Below are 14,392 nucleotides of genomic sequence, written 5' to 3' on the forward strand. Positions count from 1 at the left end.
AGGGAGGGAATTTGGACGCTCACGGGTCAGGGCTTCCTCTGAATTTAGGAGATTATTTAAAAAGCACAATAACAACAATCATCACCGAGGCCTGGCACGGCCATGAGGAGGACTGGTGTTGCACACCCACAGCCACTCGCAGTGATGGAGATGCTGATTTAGTGCTGGGATGTCACACCCGCTCCTGCAATAAGGGGCTGGAAGAAGCGTTGCTGGTAGCAATGAATTCTACTGCTTTGAGATTCTGATGAACCGTTCAGTACGTTTAACAATTTTTGAGGCTGAAGCACCTTTGCTGGGTAGGGTATTAGAAAAGAAGAGGATGTGAGGCTTACTCCATATGCAGTGTCAAAATGCAGCCAAAAGCTGTGCTCTCCTGCAGCAGAACAGGGCCACAGAAGGGTGTACTCATGGAAGCAAAGTTACGGAACCGCACAGCACCACAGTCTCATATGGCCCAGCATAGGGATGGTGGTCCCACAACCAGCTGCCTCTGACCAAGGCTTAAATTCTTTCCTTTGAAGGGTTTTTAAAGCTTGTCTCTCTTTGCTTTTAAGAGTGGCTTTACAGCATGGAGCCAAGCGGCCCCCAGCATGCAGCCACATGGGTCCTTCAGCACTGGGTCTGATCCCACGGGCACAACTCATCCCCTCACACACCAGGGCAGCTTCCACTTAATGCAGGGAGATGGCTGTGCACGTAAGTCCTTCGTTGTGCCTTCGTACATCCCAGAACATGCAGCCTCAGGCACGGCCCTGCTGCACGTCCCCAAACCCAGGGTCAACCCCATGCTGCACCGCTTTCCCCTTTCCTTACACCGTGGCCTGCAACCAGCAGACCAGAAAGGCTCCACAGCAATTACAGAGTTAGGAGACGTGAGAGCTGCAGTTAAGATCTTGAGGGCTGATTGCAGGATAAAATTTACTTCCAATGTGCAAGAGCCCATTTTTAAACCACAGCCTTTCAGCTGGTTTCCATTACATATATTCTGAAGTATCAAAAGCAATTAGGGTAGACAAAGTCTAAATGGTAAATAATTTCCAAATCGGACTGTTGTTAGAGCAAGCAGCATCTATTTTTGTTAGCAGTAATATACGGAGGGGGCCAAACTAAATAACTTTTGCTTTCATATCATGAAAAAAAAGCAAGGCTTCTGCTTCCACCCTGAGAGCAGAGATACAGGATTTCAAGCAAGAAAAGAAGAGCTTCAAAAGCCCAAATATAGTGGTGAGCTGTAGTGCTGTGCTCCCACCTGACCCCAAGCTCTGCAGGTCTGCCCTGCTCAGCGCTGTGCCACAAAGCAGCACTGCAAATGCTCTGCCAAGCACAGTTTGTCAGAACACCCGTCTTGCAGCAGCAGTGAGAAGCAGGCAGCAGTCTCTGGCCACTGCTGGGCACTGCTGAGGAACCCAACGTGACCCCACGTTCCTGCCCCTGGATTTTTTTCTTCAGTTGTGCCATTCCTCAGCATCTGCAGCTCAAGTACAAATAATATTTACCCGGACTCCAAACACCATTTTTGCACGGATGTTGTTTTCTTTTTTGGCTGAGGCGTGAAATTCTGTTTTGCATCTCTATCTTTGGGAAGGAAAATAATAATAATAATAATTAACAAAACAGCCTGCAGATCTCATTAACCAGAACGTGGCTATGGCTAATGGCAGTGCCTGAGCTCCTCTGGCCATGGCTCTGCCTGAAGGATGGGATCTGTGTCACACCGCTGCTCTCAGGACCCTGCGATCCGCCTGAACCAGACTGAGCACTGCCCGCTGGTGCTGGGAGCTCTGTGCAAAGGCTGTGCTGGAGGGGGGGAATGAAGTCAAAATCCAGACAAAAACACAATTGCAGGAGGGACAAAGTCAGCCACAGCTTTTTCCAACTCCTGCAAATGGAGTTGCTAACACAGAATTACAAACACTGTTGAGATGTTGTGCTTTGCGCTGGGCTTCACACGCATTGTATGGACACAGCGGGTCCTTCCGACCTAAGAAATGCTAATTCAGGGCTAGAACGTGGAGTTTGCAGAAACCATCCTGCGAGTGTCACGGGGGGATTACCGACCCGACAGGAAGATTACAGCTCTGCATACGTTTAGACTCCATTGATTTAAAACTTTATTACCTTTGATGTAGGGAAGCAGCCCAGCAGCGGGAGCTCAGCCTAAGGACGGGGACTGCAGGCTGATCCTCCCCGTGGGCAATGCTGCACCGTGTGTGTGCAGCTCCCACTCCCTGCCCTGCACATAGCCACGGCAGAGAGAACGTGGTGCACCCCAAATTATACAGCCATGATACATTTTAACAAAAAAAATCACGGAGTAAGTGATACTGTCGTATAGCACCCATGCTGTAGTAGAGCTGTAGTAGAAAACTGCCTGGGCTCTTTCTTCTTGGCAGACTACTACTGGGCTGCTCCAAATGCTGTGCCAGGGACAGAAGGGGAGAACAGAGCAATTTAATCTCAGCTCGGCAAAGCAGTGCCTGTTGCATCCATCCTAAATCGAGATTAAAAAGTAAAGCCTGCCTTGCCTGATATATTAAGGCCACTCGCTGTGCTGCACACAAATTTCAGCTGATTTCCAACAGTACCACATTTGTGGCACCCCTGCGTACAAACTCTGTAGCGTTCTTCACCCTTGATGACAAAAACACTTCTTGTTATTTCATGCCAAATATCCTGGGCATTTTCCCAGCCCAAGTCCCAGCACGGCGGTAGCACATTGTGTCCCCCCCCCCCCCCCCCCAGGGAGGTGGCAGCTGGCTGCAATGCTCCAACCTTTTGGACGGTGGTGCTGGTGGGTGCCCTTTGCTGTGGCCATGCCACTTGCTGGCAACAGTACCCTGGGGGACATGGTGTGGTGAGGGCCCGTCAGGTGCCAAATATTGAAAAGGTTAAAGCCTGTGTTTATGGGTCTATTAAACGTTTACAGTCTTTCACAGACTATACTGGGCATTAAAATTACCGTATCCCATTCTTGTAACAAACACTGTAAAGAGAACAGAAAATGGCAAAGCATGAAGCTTGACAAAATTTGCAAAGGGAATGCAATGACAGCATAGTATTAATTCTCCCCTTTGAAACAGCCAGAACAGATGATGCCAGCAACCCAACCACACAGCTCGGCAAGGAGTCAGTGTAGAACTCACCAACATCACACCTCTGGCACACACATGCAGCAGCTGCCCACAGGGAAATTAGGAGACCTGTGCAGAGACTGGAGCTTTCCTTCAGTCTTCAGAGTTAGTAAGCTAAAATGTAGAAAATAAAACTTTTGGGAGACCCCTGACACACAGCAGGGACAATGCTCCCGGTCCCACAGTCTCAGCCCGCTTGGACCACTACAGACTATCCATCCCACTTGTACATGACAGTGGGGTTTATAAGCCGATTAAACACTGTGCATGTATATATATATTTTCTTTTTTTCTAAATATTCTTCACAAGTCAGCTACAGTACATTAACAAGTGCCCGTGGAGATGGACAGTGTGTACTCAAGCTGCCAAAGCATCGGTCTTTTCTGGACCTGGTTGTATGAATCCACAGGAAGAACCCTTCCATGAAGGAAGAGACCCTACCACGAGCACTGTTTTGGCAACCCAAGATGAAGCAGGTGCTCCTGGGTCTTTGTTTTTCCTGAGGGATTTTAGCTGGGGAGTGATGGACCATGGCCATTTTGGATCAGTTTTCCAGTCCTACAGTGTATAGAGTCTTGGCTAGGGCAATGGCTAGGTGATGGGCACCAGCTACAACATCCCACCAGTTTAATCCTGAACAATTTTATCCAGAAACCACAAAGGTGAATTTTAAGGCAAAATTTGAAGATGCTGCTAAAGATGAAGATTTCCTCAGTATGAGGAGCAATACAGAAGGAAGTAATGGAGAGGGATTTGTTCTTTGAACTGCCAAGGGTGGTGATATCAAAACATACATAGATGGATTTAAACACAGAGAGAATCAAAGGAGCTAACAGGGTGCAGAGGCTGTGCCAGGTCTGGAAAAGGTCCCTAAAAGTGAGAGACCAGCAGACACCCCATACATCATCAGAGTTTGATGACCAGGGAGTGGCCAGAAACTGTAATGGAGGAAGAAGAAAAATCCCTCTGTCCTGGTAGAGGGTTGTATGTTTCAATGTTTCTATCAGCAACAGGAGGGCTCAAAGGGAAACTGCAATGGGTATTATTGTATAATCCACAAAATCACAGAGAGCTGCGGGTTTGGTGTTACTGTGGCTGTCTTCCCTTCTCCAAAAGTTCTGTGTTATGAAACAATCAGCTATGAATGTGAAAACCAAACATCTTCAACAGCCTGTAACTTATGTACACCTGTGGTAACACCTCTAATGCCCTCAAACACCATCACAATGCAACTGGTTCCCTGCTGCTGCCAATACGCATTTTGGAACAAATGTAAGATGAGGGTTAAAACATAGAGAAGTCAAGGTACCTGGATGATCCTGGTATTTGCGTGGCTGAGGTTGCACCAAGAAATCAGAGCGCTGGCCACAACTCTGCAAACTTCCCAATGGCTGCTGGTACTTGCAGTGGTGATGGAGAGTTGGCAAAGGTGCTGTCAGAATAGGGGTGAGCTAGCACAAAGCATAGTGAACTCTGAAATAGCCAAGCTGGAAAGAAAGGAAGAGAACTGGCAGTAGGTAAGGGGAAGGTGGGTGCACACAAGGATGGCAGTGCAGCGGGCAAGAGGGATTAATAGGGGTTTGTCACACAAGAGCACTGGCCAGTAACAGCATCAGCATTTTAAGGATAGTCTCCAAAAGGGAAAGAAGCATTCTGCCAAAGGATCCCCTCAGAAGTAGAATGATGTGCTTAGTAGTTGAGAAAACAGGGGAAGATCCCTTGCTGTCACTGCTCACCAAGAACTGGATGTGTTACAGAACAAAGAGCAACCATGCCATCAACCCATCAATATGAACCAAATCATGTTGCTTTGGAGCAGCTCTCCATGTATCAAAACAATGTATAGATAAAATTATAGGAACAAGAGTAATTTTCTCCAAAATCCAACTTTTTACTTGCTTTATGTGTGTCAATAGCCCTCTTACTAGCATCCAGCTTCAAGGCAGTGATCCCAGTAACTTCTGTAGGGAAGGAAGCACATAATAAAAGTTTTGAGTGCATTCAGAAATGGAAGAACCTTTAAAAGTAGTATTTCACAGTGCAGGAACCAGTCCCAACAACTTTTCCCTAAAGATGAACAGCACAGCAGGATCTTGCTGCCCAATGACCTGGGGATCCTGTACCCTGTAAAATCTTTGTCACTGCAAGTTGCTGCATTTATACATAAATTCTCCTGGCAAAATAATAAACTTAATGTTCTTTTTAGTCTGTTGTAAGTGACAGAGATATCATGCAGGAAGCAAAAAATTCCCAGTGAAAAAAATATCTTGTGTTCTGCTGAGCTCCTCTGAAACAATGAACTTCCCTGGAGGAGCTTCTGCCTAAAAGGAACCATGAAAAATAAAACATGCAAAATAAGCAGATAAACTATTTCCTAGTATTAACTCAAAAAATTGCTCAGGAAAAATCAAACTATTTTTTCTTCTTTAAAATCACTTTTGATTCTCATAACTGGTAATGAAAACTACAGGTCCTTCAAGCAGCAATCATTACAAGCGCACAAAAGAGGCTAAAATGACATTAAGTGTAATGATGTCACTGGCATTTGTTTCATCGTCAGCAATAGCACTAATGTGATCTTATTTGTTTTACAATCGAGGATTAAAAACCTGTATGTGTAAAATACCATATGTGGTAAAGGATTAAAAATGCAGTGTGGGCACAGTAGGATTAGCATTACTTAAATAGAGTTGCCTGACCTAAGTTAACTAACACACCATACCCAGCAGGGACTGAGGTACTGACATGGGAGCATAGGATGAAGAACTAGGGTTACATGAGGAAATTCACTGAAATGGGCTACTGTGAGCCTGATGTCATGAGCCTTGATGAAAACCAGACAAATTAAGGGATCCCACAAGGTTTCGCAGCCATTTAAGCTCAGTTGCAGGAATTCAACGTTATTTCTTGGCCTGCCTCTGTTACTTGCACGTTGAGCAGAAATTTTGCAAGATCCCCAATCAGGGCTGGGCTCCCGGCATCCCAGCCCTGTGATGACAAGCCCTGATTGACCTCTGAGAGGAGGAAAAGGGGATGGGACAGAGAAAATGAGCCCTAAAGGCTGCAAGATGGGAGGTTTCCTGCAGGACAGCCTCACTGCGGGGAGTAAAAAGGAGGAAAATCCATAACTGGGGCATGGGATGCTGCACATGGGAAGTAGGAATTCATAGAGGAAAATAAAATCCCCAAGTTGGATTTTTTTCCAAAGGGTTTGTTGGAAACAAGCAAAGCTGTTCCTTCCCATGCTCAGAGCAGAGAGCATTTGGGCTCAGTTTGAGAGTATCATTTTCTTTTTCTGGAAAAAAAAAGAAAGCATTGAGGACTCAGAGCTCTTTCACAGAGAAGCGCACGCTGACCATTCATTTTTGCCTGCTTGCCTGTGAAAACATTCATGTGACATATTCCCATAGCAAATCTGCAAATATACTGGAGTGAATCAAAGCAACAACGAGAATACAGCAGGGTCCCGAAAACGAAGGGCTGCCGAGCTGAGCCGCCAAGCCCACGACTAGACAGAAATTGCACTTCGTAGCGGTGCTCGACTCTGCACAACGCATCTGAGCACTGCATTGTGCAAACACCTGGCGCTCAGCAGCACGACGGTGGCGGGGACGCGTGATCAAACGGCGCGTCCTGCGGCCCTGCACGCATCGCTCCTCGCCGCCCATCCGCCGGGCTGGGGCTGCTCCGGTCCCCCCGCGTGCGGCTGCGGCAGAGATGAAGCAACTGGGAAATCAGCAAAGCAGCAAGCTGAGCGATACAAATTGGTAAAAATTATTTAATGCTGGGAGGCTGAGCTAGACACCCCCTGGTAATACTGTCAATTAAGAGTACAAAATTAATATTAATTATCAATAATGAATTGTTTGCAAGTGTAATAATGAATAGAGAAAATACGAAGGAACGCAGCGCATTTCAGATGCAGAACTGTTGGCTGTCTGTGAATATTTCCTCTGAAATCTGTTTTGATTCCATTAAGAAATACATTCATAATTATATTTTCTTAGCATTTGAGTTGCAAATCAGCCTAGACAGATCAGCAAGTGCCATAACGCAAATACATACACTGAAATTCTGTCTGATCCACAAAGTTATATTCATTAAAATTTAAAAAAAAAGTAAATCGGAAAAAAGCCCACAGAGATGCTCAGCAAGAGCAGTCATCTTTGGAGAGGAGGAAGTCAGCAGCACTTGGCAAATATTTTAACAAGAGAAGCACGTGCTGGAATATCGCTCACAGCTCATGCTGATGTGCTGGTGCCTATCAACAGATTGCAATAAATTCCTTCTCAAGCCAAGTTAAAAAGGAAAAAAAGCCAAAAGGAAAAGGTAGACACACCTATAAAGAAAGAAATCCTAGAATCATTTGAGTTGGAAGGGACACTGAAAGGTCACCTAGCACAACTCCCCTGCAGTGAGCAGGGACACCTCGATCAGGTGCACATCCACCACCTCTCTGAGCAACCCGTTCCAGTGCCTCACCACCTTCACTGTCAAAAACTATTTCCTTACATACATTCATCTCTAGGCCTGCTTCCTTCCACCCTCACCACTCAGAAGCTTCAGACAAAAATCAGTTTACATTAAAAGTAGCCAAAATCCTTTTAGATGTATGGACTGCAAGAAAATAATTCCAAATAATACAAGTCCTTTGACATTCATCTCATTCTTTTTTTTTTTTTTTTTCTTAATAAATTGGTTGTAGTTTTATTCTAAGCCCAAACCTTCTGCAGCTCACACCACTGCCCAAGGGAGAAGAAAGGAAACCTTCAGCTGGTGTAAATGTGGTACACTGGAACGTAAAGGAATTGGGAGCATTTATGCCTAATAAAGGCCCGCTCCAGAGTGCTGCTCCAGATCCTCTGAATCCCTTCTCTTTCAGCAGAGGGGCTGCCTGAACGTCATTCACATTGCCCTTTATTTTTATCCATTAGACAAACAAAATGAATGATCACATTTCTGCTGCGGACAGAAAGCAGACCCCACAGGCTATGTGTGGTTAAAAGAGCTCTTTCTACAGAGCAAGATAATACTTGAAAAGGTGACTGAAAAGACTTCAGCAAGGAGGAAAATGTCCCTGTAGGACCCTTCCTCATTCTGAGCTCTTCAGTAACGTCAGCCTCACTAATCCATACCTAGCTGCGAGTTCAAATGAAAAATTCATTAACTTTGTGTCCTTTAATTTATTAGGTGTAGCAACACTCCTCATCAGTGGAAGGGCTGCAAGGAGGAGGCAATCAGTGCTCTTTTATTCTTTCTGCAGATCTATGGGCTCACAAAGGGGAAGGGCTGGTTCGCAAGGAATTACGCTTGCCTAATTAGAACGGCTGCTGGTTGCTCCGGCAGGCCTGCTGAAGGAAATGCAAAAGCTGCACCAAAGACCCAAAATGGCCACGGGAAAAACCATGCCAGGACCAGCTGGCAGCAGCACCACAGTGAACATTTTACTGCACAGTGGTACGTGCAAAGAGAATACATTAGGAACAAGAATAACAAGTTTTTTTACATAGCAAATCGGAACTGAAACCTGGACAGTCTGCACTGCAGCAGGACTAGATGCTGAGTTACGCCTGCTGGACAAAGCTGCCAGATACCTCTTGCACTCATCCTATGGCACCACAGAACTACAAACTGCTCCCATCCTACCACAGTGCTGATGTGACAGTGTGGTTCTTTTCACATATGTCGTCCTTAGGTGACCTGCACCGGTGTCCTTTCCCTCCCTCTTTGGAAAGGGATAAACAATTATCCCCACTTTGTGCCAGGAAACGCAGATAGTGAGCGGGGTGACATGGACTGCAGCCAGGGCAGAGCCCCAAGCACAGCCCTGCCTCCCGCCTGCCAGAACCGGGACCTATTAATGCCTAATTAGTGTTTACATTTTCAAAGCAAAATGTAAACACATATCTGCACCAGCCAATGCCAGCTGGGACAGGATAGCGATGTTATCCAAAAGCAATTTCCTCTCTTTTCACAGGGGCATCTCCAGGAGGTAGGAGCACAAAGCGGGATCCGGACCGCGACACCGCGCACAGTGCATGCTCAAAGCAGCGGTGCCAGATCTCCAGTTATGAAACGAGACCAGCAACTGCTCAGGCTGACAAATATAAGCTAAGTAAAGCAGTAGGAAAAAGTACCCACAAACCAAAAAAAATACCGAGGGTTCAACAACAGTCAAATACGATTTCAATTATGGAAATATAAACTGTCTTGATAACCATCTGGATAAACTCTTTGAAGAAACAAATTATTGATACCAGAGTTAATTGTTCTTTGGAATACCAGAGAACTCTGAACAGCTGTAAAAAATGTTCACAATGAAATCTGGGTCTGCTTGAGGTTAATCTGGGTTTAAGTTTCTTTACAGATATTAAAGTGGAGTTCAGCTGGACTAGAATTCCATGAGATCAGCCTGTTTCTCATGCCCATATCTTGCTCACAACAGCAGTACAAAGTCTATGGCTTTCAGCCCTCCACTCTCCAAACTCATGCCCTGTTGACCAAAATGCCAAGGATTTCCCTCTCTTACCATTAGTACCTCTTGTAGGCTAGCAGCCAACTTTCCTCATTCCCTGCAGCCAGAGTTCTCCCACTGCAAGGACCATGTAGATAAACAGAGGAGAAATTCACATTACTGAGGATTTTCTGCTGCAATGGCTGATAAAGTAGATCTGCAAATATTCTGTCACTGATATTCCTAAAACCTCTGTCACATGGATGCTCGTTCAGCAACTGCTCACAGTTTGACAGGGGATGGATATGATTGGAAAAGGCCAGCTTATATTTATCTATGTCTATTCAATGCCTTTGAGGCTTTTTTAAAAAAATATTGGAAGTTAGGGAATTGTAACATCACCAAAAGATGGAAAAAGAAGCAGTCTTCCTTCTCTCAGGGTCGCTCTTGGAAGGAAATATTCCAGACCACAGAAGAACACAACCATATGCAACATGGGAAATCAAACATACATGTTATTTTGTGCCATAAGCAGAATCCTTTTGGGGTGGTGTAAAATGGCTATTGAGAAGAGCAGAATCAACGCAGAATATAGCCAACACATATACAGCCATCAGTGCTTGTCTACAAAATCTGTGCAGTGGTGGGCTGCTTACAAGGTACAGTTTCTTCAAGGACGGAGATTTAAACACATCTGACATAGTATCTCTGAAGCTGAAGACAGCTCTCCTATATTTCCCTAAATGGTGCATATCCTAACACTATAAAAACTAATCTGGTTTCTTGACAAGAAGAAGAGATCATTCAGGCTCAAGTGAGCATTGCAGGAAGAAAGCTGGCAAGAGACTATGAGCTATATCAAGAACAGTAAATAACAGTAAAAAAAAATAACAGTAATATCCTTACTGCTTCTCATTGTATGATGGTGTTGAGGTCTCGGTACTGTGACAACAAAACTTCTGAAAGCAAAGGTACTGGGGACAATACAATACAACACAATACAGGTGTTGTTGCCTTGGCTTTGGTACTAAGCTGTAGCGACTTCTTGAAATGCAGCCATAACCATATTACATTCTTATGCAATTAAGAACATATTAATGACTCAAATCTATGCTTAATCTTTCTTTGACATCTCCCTTAGTTTTAAACCCTGCTGACCTCTTGAAGCAAGGAGTTCCACACGTTATACAGAACATACACAATTACACTAGCCTCAAAAAACAACTTCTGATGTTTTCATGTTTATCGCCTCTCTCTTTCCTCGAGAGTTTTGACATTGCTAAACATGAAACTAACTGTATAAAATGATTTTAGAAATTCTCAGAAGTTACAAGCTTTCTCAGAGGTGAAAGGCTGGAGTTTAGCTGTAGATTTGCCTCCCAAAGACATGAAGGGCCACATGGCCCCCAAACTAGTCTGCGTCCCAAAAAGTGTAGCATTAACCCAGTATAGCCAGCATGGTCACCCTTATCACAAACACATGAGCAGGTGCATGACACTGTTCACATTGTTTACAATGCAACTATACTATGCATTTTAATCTGCACTTGTAGTTTTCTCTAAAATTTTCATTTGGAACTCACTTTTGTGGCTGTCCTCCATGCAGGGACAATGGCTGACAATGGAGCATGCTAGAATGACTGGACCAGCTAAAAATCACAAAGAAAGACTTTGCAAAGAATGCCTTAGTGAATGCCTTTGTTCTCTCAGGAGAACAAGACAACACACGGTTATCTTGCACCTGTGAGGAAGGCTTCTGAAAACCTTTGTAGCAGCAGCAATTCTTTTTGGAGATTTATTGCTGTTTGCAGATCTTGCCAGATTATTGAGGGTGCAGTGTCAGTCTTGCTTGCCTGTAGAATTAAATCTCCCAGGTGATCTTCTCAAATACAATTTATTTTGCAGTGTCCCGCAGTGCTGAGGTTGGCGATCAGTGCTTTTTGGAGTGTAGGTCCCATGTAGATAAGTTGCTGTGGGGAGATGATACACACAGAACAGCTCAACAGCACGAGATTCTGTCTCCACCATTGGCTCCATGCTTTGGAGCAAGGTGAAGCACTTATTTATTTGCATGCTGTATCAAGCACAGGAGGTAGATTGTGCATTTGTGAGGGCACAAAGGTGGTAAATTATTTATCAGGAAACAACTTTGCAAAGGCTTACCTAGACACCTCTGATGTTTTTGAAGAGCACCGCCTAAGCTTGTTTTTGGAATAAAGTAGCTAGCTCAATGATATCTTCATTTCTTGAAGACAGTTGTTCAGTCTCTTTTCTATACTGTATGTTCCACATTAAGTCATTATCTATGCTGTTCACTCCATTAATTCTGCTAGTTTTATTAGCAAAGTTCTGCTGCCTGGTCCTGTAGCAGTGACAAGCATTTCTAAAAGCTAATCTGACAGATAATGACTCCATTAAGTGTTGAATACTAATTGGTTTACATCAGGGGCCTGAAATTAATTGATGTAAATAAATTAGCACCTGAGCATGCATCACCCCAGCTTTGGATTTTCCTAAATACCAATGATTTTTAAAGCTTGTATCTTCAGCAAAACGCAATGGAATATAAACAGACAGGATGAGTAATTAAAATGTGGCAACAAAATAAGACTATCAAGATGAGCTTAACAAAGATTGTTTACCTATTGATGGAAAGGGTAGTGCCTGCCTGTACAGTGTGTTTACACTGTTCTGACTTGTACAAAAGATACTTTTCTGACAGCTTCCAAAAGATATAATTATCATTACTATTAATAACAGTGAAACTGACCTCCACACCATTACTAAGATTTAGCAAAGTTACGTGAAGCACAGTGAATGCATGCTATTAATCACAACAAACGCCTTCCCCTCCTTGAAAGTCAAGCCTTCGATTATTATTTCAAAGAATTAATAAAAGTTATTTTGTTTTAAAAGGATAAAACCTCATTACAGAGGAGATTTGTCATAGGAATGACACAAATAATGAATAATTTCTAAAGCTTAACCACGCAGAGCCATCTGGGAGCAGGGCTGTGTGCATTTGGGGCATTTCAAGAGCAGTCAATAGGTTAAAAGACACAACAAATACGGTCTATTTTTATAGAGATATTTACTATATTTTCACCTCTGTAAGGAAAAAATCAAATCCAATATAAAGCAATAAAAATCAGAGAGAATACGCACGACTTGGGAAAGCAGATATCATTTGGTGCAGTCAAGCATGTTCACCTCAGGGCGATGCATGGACAGTACCAGGCACCGTATGGGCACTGGGTCTGCCACCACCAGAGAGATGTCCCCTTCCTGTCTTCGTGGCAGACAGCCTGTGGAGAGCTGCTGAGGTTGGTCAGGAGACACCCAAGAGCCTCCACTTTGGATCGACTTTCTAATTACTCACACAAATCTCAGATTGAATATGCAGATCATTTCACACGCACCAAAGAGCACGTTGTTTCAACAGTTATCACCACTGTGAAGATATTAAGTGACTTAAGGCTATCTCATAAAGGATACAATCAGAGCTTCTGGAGGCTGGCATCACCTTCCTATCGGAATTAGAAAACACAAGACTATCAAGCACTGTTGAGAAAATAACACCAAAGCAGCAACCATCACCAACAAGCAATCTGAGCACCACCACAAGCTCAGCCTTCGCATCTTTTGCAGTCAGAGCCACAGGTGGCTTCGCCCCACATCCCTGGGAGCGATGCACCTGTGCAGTGCCACTGTCACCTACTCTGCTCCCATTCCAGCCTGGAGCACCATGCAGAGCTCAAGGAAATCCCTGCTGCTAAGCCTTTGCTCCTTGCCATCAGCTCCTCTCCCATCCAGAAAACCCTTCTTGGGTTTTCAAGATTTGCCATCAGGAGACTGAAGCTGAACTGCAAGAAACAGGGGTGAGATCATCTCTGGAAAGCAGCTGTAATAGAACCAGCCATTTCTCCACTGTGATGCCCCTAAAGATTCTTTATTTCAGAGCCATTAACCATTTTGAGTAATAAGGGTAAAAAATGGGAGTATTAATAACTGTGAGGAAATATAGGAATGAATATCTGTCTCCTTTGACAATTGCAATAATACAACTTAAATATAGCTGTGAGCGATTAGGCAGCTTTTAAACATTGCCTGAAGCTAAATAATACGTCAGAAACATTTAGCAATGCCGTGTTTTCTGGCACATGCCTCCCTCCAAAGCACTCACCCGAGTAGTGCAAAGCTACGCAGAGCATTGCACCTCCTGGATAGCTCCAGACAGCTTCTGTCATCATTCAGCCCTTCAGTTTACACCACTTATGTGCAGAATAAAGTTTCACATAACAGAGCAGCTCCAAGGCAGAACCCTTGTGCTGGGCACAAGAGGTGCAGTGGGGTCCATCCCTTTTCTCAGCACGTCACCAAGACAGCTTTAATCTCACTCGTGTAACAATTCTGATTCACTGCACCAGTGCAACATTGGAAAGCCATCAGGAATTAACCAGTGAAAATTAATTACTGGAATAAAACCTGCATAGGTTTCTCCTGTTATCAGCATTTAAGTGTAATGGACAACAGAGCTATTAGGCAGAGTAATAGACAACAGTGGAAAGTGTGCTGTTTTCTGGTAGTCACTGTACATATGCTTAATGAGAATTCAAAGAACATAATGAATTGGGATTCCCCTGTTGGGCACTGAGTATTTCTTCATTAAATTCTAATGAAGTAGGAAGAGCATCAGGTTTACTCACACAGTGTATTTTCCCCCTTTTCTGTGTTTGTGTTTAGATGCATTTAGTTGGCTCTCATCATCCTCCTGAAAAAGCAGCACTGAAAGAACATGTTTGC

The sequence above is a fragment of the Tympanuchus pallidicinctus genome, unplaced genomic scaffold (genome assembly GCF_026119805.1).
Source record: "Tympanuchus pallidicinctus isolate F22 unplaced genomic scaffold, pur_lepc_1.0 scaffold13, whole genome shotgun sequence".
Classification (NCBI taxonomy): domain Eukaryota; kingdom Metazoa; phylum Chordata; class Aves; order Galliformes; family Phasianidae; genus Tympanuchus; species Tympanuchus pallidicinctus.